Genomic DNA, 23417 nt, shown 5'->3' on the forward strand with positions numbered 1-23417 from the left:
CTATAGCTGAGCATAAGTCAATTTCACTCAGCCCAACAAGGAAGGCTAAAGATGCAGCCTTCAAAATTCAAAGATAACTAAGCATAAGCAAGACTATATTTAGTTATGATAAGGTCTGGAAACAGGTTCCCATCCACTCTTACATGGAAGGTGAACACCATGATATGATCAAACAAGTTTTCACTTTTGCCTTGTAAATAAAATCAAAGGGCAACAGTCCTTGTTCTCTGACGTCTGTAGTTAATACAGAAAGAATAAACATTACCTACTCTTACGTTAGGAGGGAGGAGGAGAGAACATTTCTTAATCTCTTTCCAAAGAGGATTAACCTACAGCATATTTCTACCCAAAACACTACATTAATGAAATAATATATTCTTCCTGAAGGTTGTTGGGTTTCCACCCCTTTTTGGGGGGTTGGGTTTTTGTTTGTTTTTAGTTCTAACAACTTTGTGTTGTCAAGTTCACTTAAGTGAGTAACCAAACCTTTAGCCTTCAGCTGTGATGCTCCACTGAAACGTGACTAGTATTTTAGCATATAGTGGGAAAGGAGAACCATTGCCCTACAGGTTAAAAATAATCATCAAAATAATAATACTTAGTACTTATATAATGCCTTACATCTGAGGGAGTGAAAGCTTCTGACAAACATGAATTATTTAAGCACCACCACCACAACCCTGAAGTAGAAGAAGAATATTGTTTCTAATTTATATGTAGAGCTACAGGGACACAGATGCTAAGAAATTAAGCACAGGCTTAACTTTAAGCACATGCATAGCCTTACAGAAGCTAAGCATATGCTTAAGTGTTCTGCTGGATTGTAAGTGACCTCCCCCAGGTAACAGAAGGACTTAGCAGTGGAGCTGGGAACAGGACACAGGTCTCATCTCCCTGTGCCCTTAAGAAATTCTGCCATCCTCAAGAAAAATAGGGGGAGGGCATCAGGCCGAGGACGTTATTTTTAACCCAAGCAACTGGAGTTAATTAATGTAAGCTGAAAATTCAAGTCCTTATTCGTTATGTCATTGAAATGGATGGCAATCAAATACCAGATGAACTTGTGTCTCTCTTTGGAGATTCCTGGATCTGATCCTTCTTATACAGCTTAATATTTATATATCTGACACTAAACAACTAATATATTTTAGGTATTCCCAGGAGGATCCCAAACTGGTGAGTCTTAAGAATTTCTTATAAGTGTGCAGGGGGCTGTCCCAACTACTCTTGCCCTAGATAGGTGTTTATGCTGATGTAACCAGGCCACAGGAAGCAATCGGTAGCTAAAAAATATCTATGATGTGGTCTGGTTGCAGAGTTTGCTGAGTTCCTCCAGTGAGGTTTTCCATCTTTTCCATGGCACAGAAGAAATAATCTTTGAGCTCAGCTGAACATTCTACCACTGCAGCTTTGCGTGCTTCTGCAATGTGCGATCATGTGATGGAGAATTTGGTTGAGTACCATCCTGCCAGGACCTCTCTATTTCAGTTCTGGGAAAGGAACTTAGGCTCAGGAGGAAGACATCACGTTCTTCAAGAAACCGGACCGGGGCAAAAGACTATACTTAAAAGAGAGAAGGGAGAACAGGAAAGGACAGCCATTTCACCCATCTCCTGACCAAGGTAATAACTACAAGTAAATGAAGGCGGACTGGAGTTGGAAGTAGGGTTTACATAGCTTTTGAAGAGAATATTCAAGCTCTAATATAAAAGTGAGGATCTAAACTGTGGGAGGATACAAGATGCTACCTTGAGCAATCTGGCTATTACAGGATTAATGGTACCATCCCTCCCCCTCCGAGGGCACTGAATGCCAAAACTTGGCCCCTGAGGGTACCTGGTTCTTAGTTCGTCCAGACCTGTCTATAGAAATTCTGCAGTATACAGAGAGGAATATCATCCAGACCTGGTGCCATTTTTTTTAAACAAAAGAAGTCTTTCATATATTAAAATATGTCCTCTCAAACTGAAACTACCGTACTATTTACGTCTTATGTAAAAATGTCTGTCCACAGTATGTTAGGTGGATGGGAGGGGGTGCAGAGTGAAGCAAAATCTAGCCAGACATGACACAAAACTGAACAGCATGCATAGCTTCTTTGCTGATCATTTTTATAAGTGCAATTTTTAACACAAACTTGTTTTGTCTTCTGCAAATGCATCGGATTAATTTTCCCCTCTGATTTTAGTTAACGGTGAATTAGCTAGTGTTGAGTCCCCAAAAGTAGGCTTTACTTTTACAACACAATCACTGAATACAAGGCTGTCTTCTGGGAAAGATTTCCTTTCTTCAATCAGTTCTCTCCTCTATGGACCAACAGGCTCGTATCTCGGAATTTTTTTCTTCTTCTCCAAATGTTAAGTCTCTTTTTCCTGACTGCTCAGATTCTCTCAGGCACTGTGATCTGAAATAGTAGCAATAATTGTATTTCCTATTTTATTACTCATAGTTGACCCTTTGATCAAAATCCTATGATATTTAAGCATATTTATACGGTCATCTTGCACTTCTAAATCTAATATGAAGGAAGCTATTGACTCCAAGAAATCTCCAAGATCAGGGTTTTCTCCTCCCATAGAAATTCCATGGACTCAGATTATTTTTCATATATATATTTCATCCATTTAGCTATCCATTATTTCAGTCTGCCAGCCTATGTACTCAATGTTTTACAAATGATATAAACTCTTTCCACTTAAAGGGAAGGCCTCATCATTTTTTCACACCCATTTCTGATTTATCCAGCTGTTGTTCAACTTTGCTGGTGCATCCGTACAGACCCAAGTTTGCCTTCTAAAGCAGATACTGGTGCTTGAAGTTTATCTGTTTTGGCACATGCAATAGTAACGGTAAATGTTCTCAGGTAAGAGTTTTCCCAGGAGGAGGAGAGAAACAAGATGGCCAATTCAAGATGCTCAGCACTGCTGCGGGGTTCGTCTTGAAAGCCTTTTGGATTTCTTCTTAATTTGCGAAATAATTCTTGTTTTGGACTCATAGTATGACCCAAGTTGCAGCAGCGCTTCAAAATATACTCCCAGGCAAGTTGTGGGAGGTTTTTTGACTGTCAAGAGAGGTGCTATTTTTAATTTCATTTATTCATTTTACAGGAATGGAAGGAAATGGACAGGACTCAGTTGAGGCAAGTTTTGTTTTGCACAAAAGGCCCTGCTCACAAACCAAGCTCAACTTCAAGGTGTGTGTGGTGGGAGGGGAGGGGGCGCTCATCGGGACACAAGGTGCCTGAAGAGAAGCAGTCTGACCAGTGGGCTCTTTGACAGTATTTTCAATACTAGTGTAAGCCCAGAGTAATTCCACTGAACTCACTGAAGCTACTCATGATGATTTACCCCAACATACCTGAGAGCAGAATTTGGCCTCTGATATGTTCCTAGAGGGGATGCCCCTCAAGACGCTATATGTGCATGCCAAACAGCTATAGAATTTGCAGTTCTTTGAAAAATGTCCTTGTACTCACAGAAGATCATCTATGGGGTTTCTTATTTTGGAGTCAGAGAGAATAAGGGCTGAATTCTTGGCAACATAAACGGCATTGCAATTGATATTAGAACAGGGGTAAGTAGCAAAGTAGAGTTGGTGATTTAGCAAGCAGTGGGCATGCACCTAGATCAATTTGTTGTTCCATGGGGACTGGCAGTAAATGAGAGAAATAGGAACTACACCCTCTCAAACCAGAAAAGAATTTGCCCCTTGGAGTGCTGGTGATGGTGCAGGCACAAAAGGCAGCAGGGGAGAGTTTGCATTATCTTCAACCTTCTTGCCAATTGCTTTTCCTGGTACACCTCACACTCGCAGGATGTTTGTTCTGTGAGGGATTGCTCCTGGTCTCACCACACCCATGTTGGTTCAGACAGCTACACTGGACATCATATTCTCCAACAACAGGACACAGCCTACTGCCCCAAACGCTCACAGATTGAAAATACTGATTAAACTATTTGTTTGGTGCTATCTTACTCGCTGCATGTATTCCCTAGGCCCAGCTGCTGACATCAGAAACCAGGTAGATTCTCTGAGGTAGATTTGCTGGTGAGCCATTAGTTTAGGGCTGTCTACCACTGGGGAACAGCTAGAAGCGTCTCTATATTCTGCAGGGTGCCTGGAGGGGAAGAGGATGTTCTGCTGGGTGCGGACATCTTTTCTAGGTCTTTCTGATTTGAGATTTGTGCATATTTATGACTGTATAGTGCCTACCACCTGGGAGAGATGCTTTTATAAACATGAACAAATTAAAGAGAGAGAAAGAGCAGGAGTTCATCCTGCTGTGAAGACAACTGGCGGGGATTTTATTCAGAATTAAGAACACCATATCAGAAGACTGTGGGCCCAGGGCTTAGACAACTTCTCTTTTTTGGTTATTACAGGATAGGATCTCAAATATTTGTGATCCTTTCTAGGCATGGGAAGACTATGTTCTTTTGGGTATGAGTCAGGGCTCCCAGGTGACCTACACAGAGAGACAGAGAAAGCTCTTCTTTTGTTATTCTCCAGACCCAAGTTTTGGAATACTTAAAGGTTTTTTTGGATGTAACAGCCCCTGGGCAATAAGGCATCCCAATGGTACCATACCTTGTATAGGCTTCTTTATGGTAACCTGTTCTGTTTTCATGCAGAATCATGTACCAGCCATTTATGTATCGTACGCCAGAGATGGCCATCCGGCCTAGGGGCTGCTACTAAACCAATATTTCTGATGATCTACAGAACGGATGTTAGAACGGGAAATAGCTACGTTGAAGAAGGGTCAAGACAAAAGTTGAAATTAAGTTGATTTACTGACTGGGAGACACAGACACATTGACATGTGTCCTGTGTCTCTATTAATGTTAGTAGGTTTAAAGGAGGCTAACGGGAAGGGAATGGTTTCCATTCAAAAATTTTGATACATCATATGATAGACAGGGGACTATTCTTGCCTCCAATTCTTGATGCTCAAGATAATTTTAGTGTATAGTATGAAGTAAATTACCTCCAACCTGGAACAGCTGTCTTGGGATAGGTTCACTGGCTTTGTTCTCCCCCAAAATCATGTACTGCTGTGAAGGCCTTTTGTCCAGCATGGGAGAGAGGTGGAGGCAAAACTGTTCTGGAAATGGGGAAAGTTTTCTTAAACTCTTTAAAATAACTTTTTGGGAAAACCACTAGGATCCAACAGTCCAACCTCTTGTGACTCAAGAAATCTTGATTTCTACAGAAGCCTTCAAGGGACTGCAGAGCAAGTTGTCTGAATTGGTATTGATTTGATTTCCCCAAGCTGGTTGAAGAGTGTAGTTCTTTGGAAATAAGTGGAAGGAGACACTGAAAATGTATATCGAGAGAGAGAGAGAGAGAGAAAAGAATCTCTTCATAGACAAGTTGTATTTTTTTAATCCATAATGGAATGACACACTCCTAGAAAGGGGAGGGGTCACAGACGGTAGGAAGGTCTCTGCCTAAAACCTCTTTTAAGGCAGCATTTACAGCAGTGTTATTTTAAAGGGCAGTGCATTCAAACCATTATGGAGGAAAATCTCTTTCCCTCCACACAGGAGATCTGCAATTTTACAGAGTAAAGGGTCACATTGTTTTGGTAGTTAAATATAAGAAGGCATCAGACGAGATTCCTTTATATCTCCTTAGACTACAGCATGCACTTTCCTCTGCCCATGTTTTGGCAGATCCTGTAGTATCGAAGCTGTAGTAGCCCTGGATGTTTAGGAGAGGCAAAGTATTCCTACAAGGACTGAGGATAACTCTTCCTCAGTACCCAATGGCACTGTTGGGAAATAGCTACGTTGTCTACATTAAGAAAAGAATCCTTAGAGCACAAGGATGATGTTGAGAGCTGAAGCCAAGCGCTCTTCTTCACAGGAAGCCCAAGGGATCTTACTGACAGATTTGGCTAGTAGAACTTTAGCATCTGGAGTTTTCCAACACGATTGAAGTATACACAAACTTCTGGAGTTGGCAAGGTGAGCTTTGTCTGGATTATTTTATGAGAACGGAAATCCCTTTTTCCTTTTTCCTGAGAAGGTTGGTGGAGTTATCAGGTGCCTGGTTCTAACAGCAACTGAGGCCTCTTGCGGGATCAAAAAGCGCCTAGGAGCTCTGATGCCAACCGGCAGGGGAATCATTGCAAGTTTCACCCTCCTCTGAGGAAGAAGGGCTCAGTGCAGGTAGAGGAGAAATATCCTTTGAGGACTCTGAGCTCGGAAAAACATCCCTGGGAGGAAACTTTGCTCTGGACAGGAGCTGAAGTTCCCCCTTTTCCATGTGCACACTTCGTTTCTCATGTGGAGATGGAGGTATGATATTCCAGATGTAGCCTGGAGACAGCACAGACCTTCTTGAGCCAGATCACCCCCATGAAGAGGTTTCAATTTAGTCCTCTCCACAGAGATGGACTGACTTTCTGGTGTCCTCTTGAATCCTTTGCTGTGGATGGAGACCAAATGTCCATATCAGAGTTCTATGGGACAATGTATCTCATGATTTTTCTTGAAAACCACTCCAGTAAATATTCTTTCTTGATCCAGATCAATGTAAATAGAGGAGGAGGAGGGAATCAAAATACCTAAATAACTATACAAAGAAGACTGCAGTATTGCATGAGAACTTCTTAAACCAAAAGAAAAAGAACACTACATTGCAGAACGAGGAAGCTATCAAACACAATAAACCTAACTCGAGATAGGAAAACAACTACAGATTAAGAGGGGAACCCCATACCACAGACTCTACAGGTGCGCATGCGCACACATACACAAAAACAGCCAAACCACTTGGCCGGGAACGGTTATCAGCTTCGTGCCAAAGTGGGGACCAAATCTGACAGGGGGGCAGTTAGATCACACACAGACAGATCCACTGCTGCTGCTGCTGCTGACAGTAAATTCAGACTGTCAAGAGTACTAGAACAGTAGTCTCCCATAGGAAAAGTGCTGGAAACAAAACTGGCATGGAAAGCATATGGGAGACACATGGAATTGAGACGAAGTGCAGGAAAACCATAAAAACTGAAGTCTCATTAAATACTGGACAGTTGGCAAATACAGAACCTCCCATTCATTTGCTGTGTATCATAAAGGGTGGAGGAGATAAGGAGCAGTGTGCCTTAGCAGTCAACAGTTTTTACACTATTCACCCAGGAAGTGACTAACTTGCATGTTTACGAACAGCACAAACTGTTTTTGGTCATGGGACCCTGTTCAAGAAAAGGACTGCAAAGATTTAATAATGATCTTTAGTTAGCTTTGGTCACCCACACACCACCAGTACTTGAAGACTTGCCAGCTGCCTCCAAAAATCTAGTGATGGACTTTATTTCCATAGGCATTTAACAATGAAAACAGCTGACCAAAAATGAATAGCTAGAAACAGAGCAAGAATCAAAAGTCCTGTTCATTCCAGGTTATTTCTCAGGGTGACACATTGCTGTGAGAATATTTTAGCTCAGTTATATGGTAAATTGGAAAGCATTAAACCCACTCAAATCAGCATATAAATGTTGCCATTTTATTTTTGTTTGGTTTTAGTGGCTTTTGTTCAATTAAATCAAGCATTTTAACATTAAGAGGCATGCAAATTAGGTGTATATGTCACTAATATAATTTTTTAAAATTAATTTCTAATATAAAATGTAATCCACATGAGATGCACAGAAGGCAAAAGTAATGAATAAAGTAGGGTGACAGAGATAAACCACTAAGATTTTAATGCTAACTGACGACAAATCATATAGGAAGCTTTTTCACAACATATGCTTAATTTTAGGGATTATCTAGTGTGCTAGTATCTTCATTATGTTGCACATTGTTGTACTTAGGTGACTTTTTCTACAACACTGCACTACCCTACAATATTCTACAGTAATGGTCCAATACACTACATTTTACAATAAGATAACTATAGTGCTTAGGACTGTTACTGTAAAATATTATAGGGGTTTGTTGGGGTACTTTTTGTATGGGGGTTTGCCAAAAAACCCACTTCATTGATCAGAAAACCTGTAATGTTCAACAGAGAAGATGCTTCCACCCCCTGTTAATATCAGCTTCTTAAAGGAACACTCGGTAAGATAATGAATCCTTCAAATGTTACATCTTGTGTCTTGCATTATTGTGGTGCAGCAACTCTCCACATCAAACAGTCATCAGCACTATTACAAAGTGGGCTTATAAGAGAGTGGCTGAAAAGACGCTGTGTGAAAAGAAGTGGAAAATTAAAGCTGAGGCAGTCGAAGAAAGGGCTTAATTTACTGGCATGTACAGTATGCAAATGAGATTACTCTCAGCTTAACTGCATCATTTATGTCCATAATAACGGCATCATCATTACAGGGCTCAAATTAAATTACACCATAATTAGCATATCAAAGTGATTGGTTAAAGTTTAAAACAAATACCCAATTTTGTTAATGAACAGCTGTAATTGTCATGTACACTTCAATGAAAACTCCCTAAACAAATATATGTTTTAGAACAGAGAAAGACTTTGAAGTAGACAGGTCTGCAGATGAGATAAATTACCTAAAAAAGAATGACACAGACTATACTATTAATGTTAATATATGCTCCTCGTTTTCAGGTAATAAAACATTCGATCAAAACAAGCCTTCCACTCATATTTATACTCCTCTGCTGCAGCTGACAAAGTAGAGAGACACACTTTCCACTTTCAGTGTCAGTGTGAACTGTTGATAACGACACAAGGGTGACCAGCCTGCCACAAGCAAAGGACATGTTCAGCAACATGCTGTTACATTAACTCCCTTTGCTGGTTTCAAAGACTTCAGTATTACAAACTTGCTGAGTGTTATGCTGTGTTTTTCCCCCTCATCAAAATAGGAAAAAGGAGAAGAAAAAGAAAAGAAAATCATTTCCTGCTAACTCTATACTGTAGACCAGTACTCTAGTGAACTGATGACATGATAGCATATTAGGCAGTCTACAATTCCATTTATTCTAATCTAATAATATCGACACAGCAGTTTCAGACGAGGAACTGTACTAGAGAAGTTTTTGCTGCTCTCCTCTCATTAAAATAAATAGGGAGGTGGGACTACTGGTTTTGTCAGTCAGTAACCCATTTCTATAGATTAGTCACTGCAAATGTACACAGTAAATATGCAGTAAAAAATAATTTTCATGCAAAATGAATTAATGCACGAGGAAGCACACTCCATGTTATTAAAATATTACAGGTAAGCTTTCATGCACTTGATTTTGATAATAATCTTCACTGTACAAGGCCATTATTGCACAGCAGCAGTGCCAGAGGAATGTAGCACATACATAACAAAATAAACCCTTCATGTCCCCTCACCCCCATACATTTACACCGTTATATAAAAACAACAGAAAAAGCACATTTTGTGCTAAAATTGGGAATGCACTTTCAAATATACTTAACAAGCAAATTGAATGTCTTATTAAAACTGTATTATCAAAACAGTGTTCAAAAATTTAAAGAAAGTAGCTTTTCATTTTATTCATTGAGGAATCCATTAAAGCCTAAGCTCTGAAGTAGTATGTAAATTATGTGCCTTTCAAGGTAGAGCTAGGGCAAATTCACTCCATCAACTAATGATGAACCTCATTATGTGCAGGGAGTATTCATAATGAGGAAACAAGCCACCCGCCATTCCATGTTCTAACATAAATCCCTGTAAAATGTGAATATCTTCACATCTAATTAAAGGCTACTAATTCCTAGCCCCCACTCCACCCCCCCCAGGCTCAAAAAGCAAAAATATAAATGTGTTTCGAAAATATACTTCGGTTTTTAAAATATACTTATTGATGTTTACTATCATGTTTTAATTAAAAAATAACCATTCCCAGCATTCTAGGATAGAAAGTTTTGGAGTACAAAGTTTATGTTAAATGACTTGGTTTTATATTTTGAAGAGCACAGGTTAGCACAGGTTAGGCTGCATACTTCAATGGAAAAATAAATAAAAAGCAGAGGAAAGAAATCAGTGGGAATGTGCAAGAAATAATATATACATATTTTTAAATCTTAGTCATCCAGTTTTGCTGCAGAACCGAGACTTCCATAAGAATACAGAGGGACAATATAATAAACAGAGGAGGGGAAAAAAGCCATTAAGTAACCAAGCATACAACCGGTATTTAAAATAATTTTAGAATGATGCTTTATTTAGAAGGAGGTTGTTGGCTTTTAAATCCTGTGAGAACTAATGAAAGAGAATAATGCTGCATAAAACAGGTTGAAGTAAAAGTGCTCCTGGACAGACTCACCTATGTTTGATAGTTGTACCTACAAATGCAGTGTCCATTCCCAAGATTAAAAAAATTTATATTTTATGCGAGGTGTTATGTAACTTACTATCTACGCACCATGACTTCATTTGCTCTTGCACTAAGTTATGAATTTGCTCTCTATATTTTCCAGAATAAAAGTGAACGGGCTTTAAAGACTCCTCAGGATAGAACGATGTACACGTGTTCCTTGTTAGGGTGTTTATTATATAATTTCTTAATTTCCAAAGATGTACAAAAGTACACAGCCAGCTAAGAGAGTTTAGTCTACAGAAAACACCCACTTTGTCTGAGTAACATACAGACTAAAAACAAAAATGACAAACAGACAGTTTAAAAAAAACACAACATAACTCTGTTCAGGGCATTAAAGCACTTGGACAGTCACAGAAAAGACTACCGTACCTTAAAATTATGCCAACCAAAAAGCTGAAATCCTTGTGTAAAAATACCCATTCTCTTGTCATCCCTCTGAAACCTTATTTAGAATTTCAACAGAAATTCACAACTGCCAAAAGAAACGTGAACTACAAAATCATAGATGCCACAATGGAACATTTTCTAAATCAAATGGAATACATAGATTAAAATATTTTAACAATGTAGATTCTCTGGAAATAACAGAGCATACTACAGAAAGAAATAAAAAAGGATGCTGCTTCTTTAAGTTACATAAAAATAAACTACGCTACATAAAGCTGTTACAGTGTACGCTCTCTCATTCCTAGACTCCTGGAGGATTTTTTTCTCCTTTTAGGTCAACCAGTCATGCACTAGGAAGACAACCCTCCAAAAATAACTTGTCCCTCCCCCGGAGCACACAGTTTAACAACCTACCTTTGTTCTGGTGTTGCAGATAATAACTGGCAAGCCTCAAGACCATGAGAATTTTGGAACAACCAAGAGGGTTCAGACAAACCACAAGTAGAGAAGAAATAACAGAAAATCCTCTAAAGAAACTGTTCTAGCTGACAATGGGTAGCACCAAGCCAGTATTTACAGCACTGTTTACACTGGAGTGAGTGCACTTCTGTTCCATCAACATCTACAACTAATGGCATTTTTAGAATCCAGGCATGATAATTAAGAGACCTAACATATCACTGTTTAGGAGAAAGTCTAAGAGATCTAAGCAGCATTTCTTTACAATGTCTATACCACTGATGAGCATTAGTTTGAGTGACAAAGGTCCCAAGCTAAATCAACATTCTTACCTTAATGTTCCTAGTAAAAGGCTCCGGCAAACATAACTCATGAAAGGCGTATGCAAAGATATGTCTCAAGGAATTAATCCACAGCCCTCACATGAATTGCTAAAAACCAGTGGTTTACATTTCCAAACAAATGCAGCTCAGTTTGGGCAGCATGGTATAAAGCAGGTTTACATATACAGAGCTGTGTGTCAGAAGGAAGAGTTCTTTAGGATTTATTTGACACTTATTTTCCGGGAAGCCTTTTGTGGAGTTGTGCCGTTTGTTTCTTATTGTCTGAGAAGCAGTTAGAAGCTTCTCCCTGAGGGGGCCCCTCAGCCCCTGGCTCGGCCGCTTTGACAGGGAGGTAACCATATTAGGATGTGTATGGTAAAGTAAACAATAACATAGTTGCAATGAAATGGAAATTTTTTTTTTCAGCTAATGGTGTTGGTGTCAGTCCTGTTTTTAGCCTTCCCACTAGTTTTGTTTTCTAGTTTAAACAAGCCTTCTTTAAAGAAAAAAGGATAAAAAAAAAGTGTTGCTAGCTTCCAAATTTCTCACTGCGAGATTTTTGAGAATGTTTGTAGTCAGAGAGATAAAAAAGCTATTTAACATCTAAATGAAGATATGTCCAGTTTAATCATCAAAAACACACACCTAGACTTCTGAGACCTCTAACTGAATCATGGAAGATATTTGGATGCTAAAATTTTCTGCTTTAAAATATACATTTTAAAGCAGAAAACAAGTGGATTAGTGAAGTCCAACCACATTTCGCAAAGTCACTAACTGGATAGGCTAGTTGTGAAAAGTCCTGCAAGTTCGCTGGATTTAAAGCTCTGAAAATGCAAGATAAAGCACTTGAATCAAATTGTAAAATGCAGGTGTCAAATTATTCTGTTCAATCAGAAACAGAGCTCAAAGTGCTTGCCATGTAAGGTTCCTAAACAGCCACAGTCACGAGAAAAGTTCTGCATTACAAAAAAAATAATGTAGACCAAGCAAGCAATGTTACTTTCATACCTCAATTCTAGATACTAAACAAATTGCCAACAGCAGCAAGCACACTATCTCACCACACTAAAGGATTAGCATGTGAAGAGAACTACTGATGTATAATGTGTGTTAAGTCTCAGTAGTAGTAGCCAGCTTGGGCAGGGAGTCACAGCTGTAATATGAAACAAGTTTCCATGTCTTCGTGAATTAGGTAAGAGGCCGCTCTTTGGAGCGGCTGTCCTGCAAAGCAAACCAACATGAGGTTGTTTAAGTGTTTTGCATTACCCGTCAACATCAGTTGTCGAACAATGGGAAAAATGCAGTGCTCCTCTGAAAAGAAGCTGACAAAAGAGATCACCGATGTGCTCTCTGTACCAGGCACCAAGATGATAAAATAGATTGGTGGAGTAGGGGGAGGTTAAAGGTAGATAGGGGAAAAAGTTGGTATAAAATTATATATACAATTTAGAATATAGGCAGATTTCCTTTACAAATACAATACACACTTTTATTGCCAAATCACACTTAGCATTGACTTCTAACAACATATACACTTCTCTCTCAACATATGGAACCTTAAAATTCTGTAACAATTTTTTTAACCCAAGCAACTATAAAATTACACAGCATAAGTTACTTATCTGTGCTGCCTCTTCAAAGAAAAAAAGTTGAACACAGAGATATCAAAATCAATAAATCATACAAACAAGTAGCAGTTCAAAAGTTCAAAGACATGATGGCCAGTTCACTACGTCTTAGCACTCAACCAATAATAACTTGACTCCATCACTCCTCATCGTATAGACAATTTCATAGCATCATTTTCATTAGCCTGTCTCACTGAAAATTGCTAGCTATTTATGTATACGCTAAAATAAATTAGCCATTTCATCGAGCAGTGTGATTCTTATAAAATACATTAACACGATACTCAATTTTCCAGTTGAAGTAAATAAATAAATCAATGAATTCAACACAGAGTGTTTTATTATTATTATTATTGTGGAGCTTCAGCTCTCAAAGCATAAGTGTTTTTATTGGGTTTATTTGTTTGAATAAAAATTGAAATGGGCCAGTGATCTTAGCAGTCAGATCAGAAAAAAAATATCTAATATTTAGAAAGAATACTGTGCAATACAGCAAACTTGTTATATATGATTTGTTCAAAAGTCATTTTCATTACAGTTATTAAACAGCAACTCCATTGCAAATGGTTGTGGGGTATTTTTTTCTTCCCCAAAACAGAGAAAAGAATATTATGTCACCTGGTGTTGGAGCACTTGGCACTACTACGCTGGAAACCCATGTCAAAAAGGCAGTTTTAAAATCACACACTACTGAGGCTGGAAACCTGATGCATCTATTTTGCAGAAAAGATGAATATAGGAAAAGTTCCAGTATTAATACTCTTTCACCACCTTTACCATCTGACTCCTAGAATGCTATTAACGATGGCTATGAGAAAGTCTACATGCCACCAGAGGCAAGATGAGAAGATGCCAGCAGGATGGGAAGAGAGAACCTGCACAGAAGGGTTTTGCAGGTGAGATGCTGAACATGAAAAAAGCAGCTCAAGAATAACAGATTGTAAAGATGTGTGAGGTGTTGTGGCAGTCACGTCAGTCCCAAGCTATTAGAGGGGTGAGGTGATCTCTCTTATTGGACCAACTTCTCCTGGTAAGCTGAAAAGCTTCTCTCTCTCTCACCAACAGACCTTGGTCCAATAAACGATATTACCTCAACTGCCTGGTCTCTCCAAGATGGTATAGAGACATGGCGAGGTTGCCGCTGTGTTGCAATTTACTTCTAATAGTGCCTGAAACATCCCTAGTGCTGGCTCAATAGAATTATGTGACATGACACTATACTCAAAGAAGCAGCCGCTGCACGCACAACATTTGCAACAAATCCATAGACACCACAAAGAGGGTGTGGCATGCAGGGAGGTGGGAGGAGACAAGGAAATCAGCAAGTACTCTAGATCTTGTCAAACTACTGTCATCAACCTCAGAAAAACAAAACCCAATGTAAGTTAATACGGTCTCCAACAACCCTGCTTTACACTGGACAGGTGAGATTTTAACTTTTCAAGCTCAGAGAGACTGCTGTCAGAAGGTAGGTCTCATTGCGGACGGCAAAGGGCTCAGACTGTTCATGGTTTATGGCGCACATATTGACATCCACCACAATGCAAGATTCTCCAAAGAGATCTCTTGTTTCTGCTGCATACATTTGTTTTCCCTTTTAAGACATGCCTGCTGTGCTTTATGACAGAGTGCATTCTATGTGATTTAGAAGTCATGCTAGAGTGCAACTTAGCACTCCACTTTCTATACATTTTCTACAGAAGTTGGGTCCTCCCATGCTGTTTACAATAGACCAGGTTCAGATGCCTTAATTCCCACTGACTGGCACCTTACTCTAAGAGAAGACAGTTCCGAATCTGGTCCAATGAAAGGGCAATGCATGTCTTAATGTCTTGAAAGCCCTAGTGCTCCCATCATCCAAAAGACAATGAAAAAAATCAATATAAATTTGCCCGTATTTTTATTGTTAATTTAGGGGTGAATTTGTATGAACTTCAGTTTTCGTGAAAGCTACTCAGTATATTATCGTTAATTACTTATTGTATTACCACAGCACATAGGCATCCCATTTATGGACAAGAACACCGCTGTGCTAGATGCTGGGCAGCGTATGTGCTTCTCAACACAACTGTGCCAATTCATCTGAATTCCTGCCTTGAAAACATCCCAGCTAGCCCCGTGCTAGTCTACCCTAATCAGAGACTCCGAAATGGGTTAAAACATATAGTTGTCCTAGGATGAGGATAAAATGCCAGTTGGGACCAAGAAGAAATCAAAATCTTTTCCCCTTGAAACTGGAACCAGTTCTGAAGGCAGGGCTCTAGGAGTGAAGAGCTAATAAATTAAATGACTATACTATTTAGCCTATCATGTTTTCACATAATTTCTGAAATAGCCACATATGAGTAGCACACTTCGCAAAATGTATCGTGGTTACAGAAAGTTCTCTTTCAGATTCACATTTTAACCTAATCTGACGTGAAAGTAAATATCTGATCTCAATTGTACTGACCAACTATAAATAAAAAGCTTCTACCCAAAATGCACAGTGCATGAGGATAGTGTTTTTAAGTATGATGTCACTAGCGACCTATTGAACTACACTGCACGTGTCAGACAGACGTCTGTTTCTTAAATTGCGGTAATAAATTAGTTGCCTCAGAATCTGTTCTGTCAAGAAAACACGAAGCTTTCCTATTGAGATAAAAGTTTAATGAATGTTTCAGTTTAGGAGGAAGAGTTAAGATTACTATTGATGTGGGGAAATGACTGCAAGGCCCGTTGCTCAATGCTGTAAATACTTACAGCTGTCAAATGGAGGCTCCTCGACAATGGGCGAATGCAAGAGAACCAATGCACAGTTGTAACAACTTAATTATATTAATTAATATGGAAATACATAGGTGTGTTAAACAACAAACGCAACTGCAAGAATTCACCCTGGATTTAACAATCTGCACAAAATTTCTCTCCCCTAAACTGGTGAAGGTCGACCATCTGACATGGTCATGCAGTAACAGCAGCATGGAACAGTGGTATTTATTACACACCTTGAAAGGGTTGTGGAACCAATTTGAGGAATTTCAGCTTCAGGAGTGGGGGGATCACTGCAGCAGAATAGCTGTCTGCAACTCCGTACCATGTCATTTGCCATCATTTAAAAAGGAAAAGAAAAACCTTCCCGTCATTCTCTTCTTGCCCCAGACCAGTTTTATATCAAAGTGGCATCAAAGCAGATAATCCTTGACAGGGTCGGGGCCTCCTGACTCCGATGTGAGAGGAAAGGCTTCCATTACATATGGAATTACAATGCAACGTTACTTTATTATTATACACATGTATGTAGTGCACTTTCTCTCTTTAGACATATCCACACTCCCTCGCTGCGTGTGTGGTTTGCATTATAGGTGGTGCTGGTAGCACTGAAGTTATCTGATTCTTCCCATTATAAGACCTGTTTTTATTCGCTTATAACTAAGGTTAAGATTTCTGTCACGGTTAGTTTTAGTAAAAGTCACAGACAGGTCATGGCAATAAACAAAAATTCACAGAGGCCTGTGACCTGTCCCTGACTTTTATTAAAAATAATTGTGACAAAAAGTATGTGTGTGGGGGGGAAGTGTCCAGCACCCACCACTGCTGCAGCTCCAAGGTCCCCCAGGCATCCATGGCAGTTTGGAGATTCAGGGTCCCCCGCCACCCACGGTGGCTGAGAGCACTAGGGTTCCTCTGGCTGCCCGCAGCAACTTGGAGTTGCGGGGATTCCCTGCCACCCACAGTCAGAGCTCTCGGGCCCGTGACTGAGAACTGTGGGGTCACCCCACCACAGCTCAGAGCTCCAGGAACAGTGGCTGGGAGCTGCAGGGTCTCCCCATTATAGCTCAGAGATCCAGGGCTGGCAGCTGGGAGCTGTGGGGGCCCCCTGTGCCTACAGTGGCTTAGAGCTCCAGGGCCCCTGCTGGCTGACAGACTCCAGCCCCACCACCCAGGGGCTGAAGCAGAAAATGTCATGGGGCCTCTGGCAGTCACAGATTCCATGACCAAGGTGACATAATCTTAGCCTTACTTATAACTTTGCCACCGTTAACCACTTGGGCTGAAGTTTTCCAAGAGCTGGGAGCAATACTGATACTGGGAGCCGTTCAGGGAAATAGGGAGTGGGAAGGGGGCAATGAGATTGGATCCAAGGGAATGGAACTGGCTGGCTGCAGAGAAAAAGAACAGGAATCAGTGTGAGAGGGAAGATAGTTCTGACAAGGAGCTGGAGTATGGGGGAGGAACCGGAACTCACCGGGCAAACTACCTGGAAGAAGAAGGCAGGAGAGGGGAGATAGTTTGGAAGACTGAGACTGGATGAGGACGATGGGGAAGGAGACTAGGAGTAGGAGCATCTGGGGAAGGAGGAGAAGAGACAGACCAGATGCGGAGACGAAAGCAGTACATGCTGATCAAGGAGTTTGGAACTGGTGTGGAGAGGGATGAAGACTGTCCAAGTCCCAGTCACGCTCCCACTCCCAGAGAGCCAGGGGAGGGGACTAAGAATGGCTGGGCAAAGAGACAGGGACTGGAGCTATAAACCTCTGAAATGGAGTCTGAGGTAGAAAAGTAAATGTGACTGGGACAAGGAACCAGGAATGGGGAAGAGACAGGACTGGGACAGGGACAGGTTGGAGGGGATGGGGCAGAAGGGAGTCAAACCTGGGTAGAATGGGCAGAAGAGTCCGTGTTCACTGGAGCAAACGTCCCTCCTGAGCCTGGGATTGAACCCAAGCTGCTGAGTCTCGGTTTTCAGCTGCTTATAATTTTGAGCATCTTTAACCCTTTGGGCTGAAATTTTCCATGTCAAGCTGTGCGCCTCAGGCTGAATAGTTTGGGGGGAAATTTGGCAAGATGGTTCAGCCATTCCTCAGAATGAGGTTAGGGAGGAAAATGCATTGTTCCACCCCCACCACCATGTGAAAAAGTTTTTTGATAGGCTTCACACATCTACTTGAGAACAGTACAGCCTGGGACCATCTGACTGTAGGTAGAATTTTTGTCAATCTCAAATTTCCTCTTCAAAACTCCCTCTCTCTCTGTCGCTTATCAGTCAACTGAAAATGCACTCGATATAAAGATTTCAAAGAGCCTCCCTTGAGTTCAGCAGAGTCCCCTCCCACCTCCATGATATTTGTTGCTACCCTGTGAGTGGAGGAACAACCCATAACGGCATTCCCAGATGGAAGTATTTGTGGGTGCAAGGCTGCGAGGCCTCATGAAGACTCCGTGCCTCAGCATGTGCAAAGAACATTTTTGGTTGTAGAGAGCTCTGAAGGAGCGTGTTCTTAGGATAACCGATGGCATACTTAACAGTTACATAGTACTGTTCATGATAATACAATATTTCATTTTGGTGATTTAAAAGTCTCTTGGTCTCTTGACCAACTTACAGTGAGATACCATATGCTTCATCAAATCACCACCATTTTTATTCACAATCTAGCGCAAAAACTACAGGGAAAGTTGCATTTTCAGTAACTCACTGAGGAGGGTATTGCTACCAAACACTGAAAATCCTCCTATCTCACCAATTTTTATGTTACATTCAAATATATTTTCTTCCAAAGCAGCATTCCATTTCCCTGCATATCTCCACAGCAGGCCTTATCAAGGAAGGGTGAAAGAGTATCCAATTTAATATCTGTTTTGTAGGACAGGCGATTTCTTCATATCTTATACAGCAAGGAAAGCTGCAGGGGATGGTTTAGTAGCCTAAGCATCACATTTTAAATACATAGTCTCCCTCAAACCACAGATCCCATCAGGGTCGACTTAGCTCTTCATGTGTATGAGGAGATAAATTAAGTTTCATGCCGTTTACTTTGTGATGATCTTTCATATGACACCTTAAAAGTTAAGTTCCTATCCACTGTGTGTGGACCTGTGCCTTAACTATAAGACTTTAACCTTCAACACACACAGTCAAGAAATCTAGGGTGAAATTCAGGCCTCATTGAAGGCAGTGGGAGTTTTGCCAGTGATGTCAGTGGAGCCAGTATTTCACCCCTGGGATCTACTCCCATCTCTTTCTGAGAGTTTCTGGGGGATTTTGAGCAAGTCAGTCAACCTCTGTGTGCCTCAGTTTCTCCATCTGTTAAAGGGAGAAAATACTATTTCACAAGGTGTTTTGAAGTTTAATTCATTATTGCTTTTTAAAGCTCTATGATCCATGAATGAAAGACGTCAGAGAAATATTTCTGATTATAGATCCCATGGCAGTTTTTGTAACAATAGGATCTTACCCTCATATTCCTGGTCACAAGGGACTTTCCAGTGTTTCAGTGCAACACACCTCCATTACCTGAAACCCACTCCATCCTAAAGGCTGTGTGCATATCAATAAGGTTGTACAGTGTATAACTTCTTTTGCAATCTCCTTGAGAGGAGAGGCACCATACTAATATCAAATGCTGTGTTATAGCAATCCACAGTTGCATATACTGTAAGCTCTTTGCACTGTTCAGACCTTACAAATATCTGCAAGTGCAAGAGAAGCAGCAAGTCCAACTCCCAATCAACTTGGAAGGACTCACCAAGTGGACACACCTGCCAAGTGAAACAGAGCTAGCAGTGTCTTTTAAACACATTAGTTAATTAAGTGCAATGAAAGCCTTGAAAGTGCATGCGCGAGCGCACACACACACAAAGAATATGGCCTGGGGAACGGAGGAGCCGCATTAAAAAACATCATATATCAAAACATGCCCACTGCTGAAATTTCATTACTAAGAAGTCTCTATACCATTAGGAACTGCACCTTAAAGACGCAGCAAAATTGGAGCACTGAGATGGAAGGCAGTTACCATAAGCTCACTTCAGTTGTGCTCTGCCCTTCCTCTCTTCCTTCCCCCACTGCAACTATTTTGATATTTTTAGATGTTTAGAGACACATGAGTCTAGGAAAAGAGGAAAAAGTCCAGCCATGTTGCAAATTCATAAGGAAATAAGGTTGAGGAGTGGAAATTAGTTGGGGAAAACTCCCCGGAACAGGGATTATCTTTGTTATTTGGTGAGGGTTTCTTTTGTTTTTGTTTTACGGTCCCTAGTACAATGGGACCCAGTTTTTGTTTGGGGTTATTAGGTGCTGCCATGCTAGAAATAAAAAGTGCTACTAATAATCAAGGGCTGCAGAATATGGGAACATTCCGACATAGCTACTCATGCATAGTACAGTCAGATACCAAACATTACCTTGTCTTCTGGCTATGCTTGTAGTTGTCCTTTACCTGGCTTTATTTATATGCCTTTCCCCCCCTCCCTTTTTTTTTTTTTTTTTTTTTTTTTTTAAAAACACTACACCTTCCCTATTTCCCACTCCAACTATTTGGAATGGTTTTGACCTATAATGCTTTAGTTTACAGTGGCCTCATCTGGGCTGGGTTGGAAACAAAGATTAGAAACCGTATTTCAACTCAGTCTGCACATGGTTCCAGCCAATAAGGTTTTTAAATATGTTTTAGCCAACCTGGGGAGGTGGCACCAAACCATATTCTGAAAAAGTCAGGTTTCAGCCTAAACTAAATGATTTTGTGCCATAGGGCAATTGGCATTTAAATCATTTATAGGCAGAGGATATGTGCTCTCTTAGAGCAAAAGAAACCTAACAAATAATTATCAGATAGATCCTACATTTTCTTGAAGTTACTGCGAGGTTTGCCACTGACTTCAACTGGAGTGGGATCAGGTCCTTTGTTGTAAGACAAAGAAATTCCATATACAAACCTTTAAAAAAAATTGAATCTGCTAAGAAATGACTATGTAAGAAAATGTTTTCTGAATAGACTAGCAATGCTGAACAAAAGAAAGGCCACACTGGGTCAGACCAGTGATCCATCTAGCCCAGTATCCTGTCTCCCAACAGTAGCCCATGACAGATGCTTCCGAGTGTGTGACGGGAACAGGGGCAATTTAGCAAGTGATCCATCCCATCATCCAGACCCAGCTTCTGGCAGTCGGCGGTTTAGGGCAATGGCCCCCAACGAGGATATGCATACCCCGGGGAGTACGCAGAGGTCCTCCAGGGCAGCAGTTCTCAACCAGGGGCCTGGAGGTTTCAGGGGGGCATCCACATAGGGCCAGTGTTAGACTCGCTGGGGCACAGGGAAGAAAGCCCAGGTCCCTGAACCCTGACACCTGGGGCTGAAGCTGAAGCCTGAGCAATGTAGCTTTGTGGAGGCCCCTGCGGCACAGGGCCCCAGGTAATTGCCCTGCTTGATACCCCCTAACACAGGCCCTGGATTTTATATACAGAAGACCAGTTATTGTGGCACAGGTGGGCCACGGAGTTTTTATAGCATGTTGGGGGCAGGGAGACTCAGAAAGAGAAAGGTTGAGAACCTCTGTTCCAGGGGATACATCAACTCATCTAGGTCAGTAGTTTTCAACTGCCGGTCGCAGGATGGATTTAGGGAGGTTGCAAGTGTAGGGACAGCATTAGGAGGTGGAAAGCAGGGCAGTTGCCCAGGGACTCACCCCACAGGGGACCTCATGCAGCTAAATTACATGTTTCAGCTCTTGGGTGGGGGAGTTGCACAGCACTTGGCTTCAGAGTCCTGAAAGGGGTACAGCAGTCTGGAAAGGTTGAGAACCATTGGTTTAGGGATACACAGCGCATGGGGTTGCACCCCGACCAACCAACTTAGCTTCCGTGAACTTCTCTAATACTTTTTTGAACCCAGTTCTACTTTTGGCCTTCATAACATCTCCTGGCAATGAGTTCTGCAGTTTGTGCGCTGTGTGAACAAGTATGTTGTGTTTCTTTTAAACCTGCTGCCTATTCATTTCACAAGGTGACCCCTCGTTCGTGTGTTACGTGAAGGGGTAAGTAATACTTCCTTATTTACTTTCTCCATCCCATTCTTGATTTTGTAGACCTCTATCATAACTGCCCTCAGTCATCTCATTTCCAGGCGGAACAGTCCCAGTCTTTTAAATCTCTCCTCGTATGGAAGCTGTTTCATTCCCCTAATCGTATCTGTTGCCCTTCTCTGTACTTTTCTCAGTTCTAAGATACATTATTGTGAGCTGGGGCAACCAGAACTGCATGCAGTATTCAAGGTGTGGGAGTACCATGGATTTATACAGTGGCATTATGATATATTCTGTTTTAGTATCTATCCCTTTTCTAATGGTTCCTAAAAATCTGTTAGCTTTTTGACGGCTGCTGCACATTAAGCAGATGTTTTCAGAGAACTATCCATACTGACCCCAAGATCCCTTTCTTGAAAGGTAACAGCTAATTTACATCCCAACATTTTGTATGTATAGTTGGGATTATGTTTTCCAAAGTGCATTACTTTGTATTTATCAGCACTGAATTTCATCTACCATTTTGTTGACCAGTCACCCAGTTTCATGAGATCCCTCTGTCACTCTTTGCAATCTGCTTTGGACTTAACTATCTTGAGTAATACCATCTGTAGACTTTGGCACCTCACTGTTTACTCCTTTTTCCAGATCATTTATGAACAATGTTGAACAGCACTGGTCCAAGCACAGCCCCTTGGGGGACTCTGCTATTTATCTCTCTCTGCTGTGAAAACTGACCATTTATTCCTACCCTTTGTTTCTTTTAACCAGATATTGATCCATGAGAGGACCTACCCTCTGATCCCATGACTCCTTACTTTGGTTAAGACCCTTTGGTGAGGGACTTGCAAAGGCTTTCTCCAAGTACACTATATCCACTGGATCACCCTTGTCGACATGGTTGTTGACCTCCCTCAAAGAATTATAATAGCTTGGTGAGGCATGATTTTCCTTTACAAAAGCCGTGTTGACTCCTCCCCAACATACTGTGGTCATCTATGTATCTGATCATTCTGTTCTTTCCTACAGTTTCAACCAATTTGCCTGTTATTGAAGTTAGATTTACTGGCCTGTAATTGCCAGGACTGCCTCTGGAGCCTTTAAAAAAAAAAAAAAAAAAAAGGCATTACATTAGCTACCCTCTAGGCTGCTGGTACAGAGGTTGATTTAAGTGACAGGTTACATACCACAGTTAGTAGTTGTGCAATTTCATATTTTTGTTCCTTCAGAACTCTGCTTAATAATTTATGTATTGTTTTGTTCCAAAACCTCCCCTACTGACACCTCAATCTGGGACAGCTCCTCAGATTTGTCACCTAAAACGAACGGCTCAGGTGTGGGAATCTCCCTCATATCCTCTGCAATGAAGACCAATGCAAAAAATGCATTTAGCTTCTCTGCAACAGGCTGATCTTCCTTCAGTTCTCCTTTAGCACCTCAATCATCCAGTGGTCCCACTGATTGTTTGGCATGCTTCCTGCTTCTGATGTATGTAAAAAAAAAATTGCTTAGTT

The 23417-nt window shown here is 40.9% G+C and overlaps 1 protein-coding gene across 15 annotated transcripts in view; it reads right to left on the reverse strand.

Moving 5' to 3' along the window:
* Nucleotides 1-23417, reverse strand: part of FOXP1 (forkhead box P1) — a 512173-nt gene that overhangs the window by 240066 nt on the left and 248690 nt on the right. The window contains exon 1 of one of the 15 annotated variants that reach the window (XM_050957381.1): nucleotides 11495-11727. The exons of 13 other annotated variants lie outside the window; for them this stretch is intronic. The gene's annotated coding sequence lies outside the window, so the exon portion shown is untranslated. Of the gene's footprint in view, nucleotides 1-11117; nucleotides 11137-11494; nucleotides 11728-23417 lie in introns of those variants that run through there. One more of the 15 variants, XM_050957383.1, reaches the window with a different exon arrangement.

This window comes from Gopherus flavomarginatus, chromosome 6 (assembly GCF_025201925.1).
Source record: "Gopherus flavomarginatus isolate rGopFla2 chromosome 6, rGopFla2.mat.asm, whole genome shotgun sequence".
In the NCBI taxonomy this organism is placed as follows: Eukaryota; Metazoa; Chordata; order Testudines; family Testudinidae; genus Gopherus; species Gopherus flavomarginatus.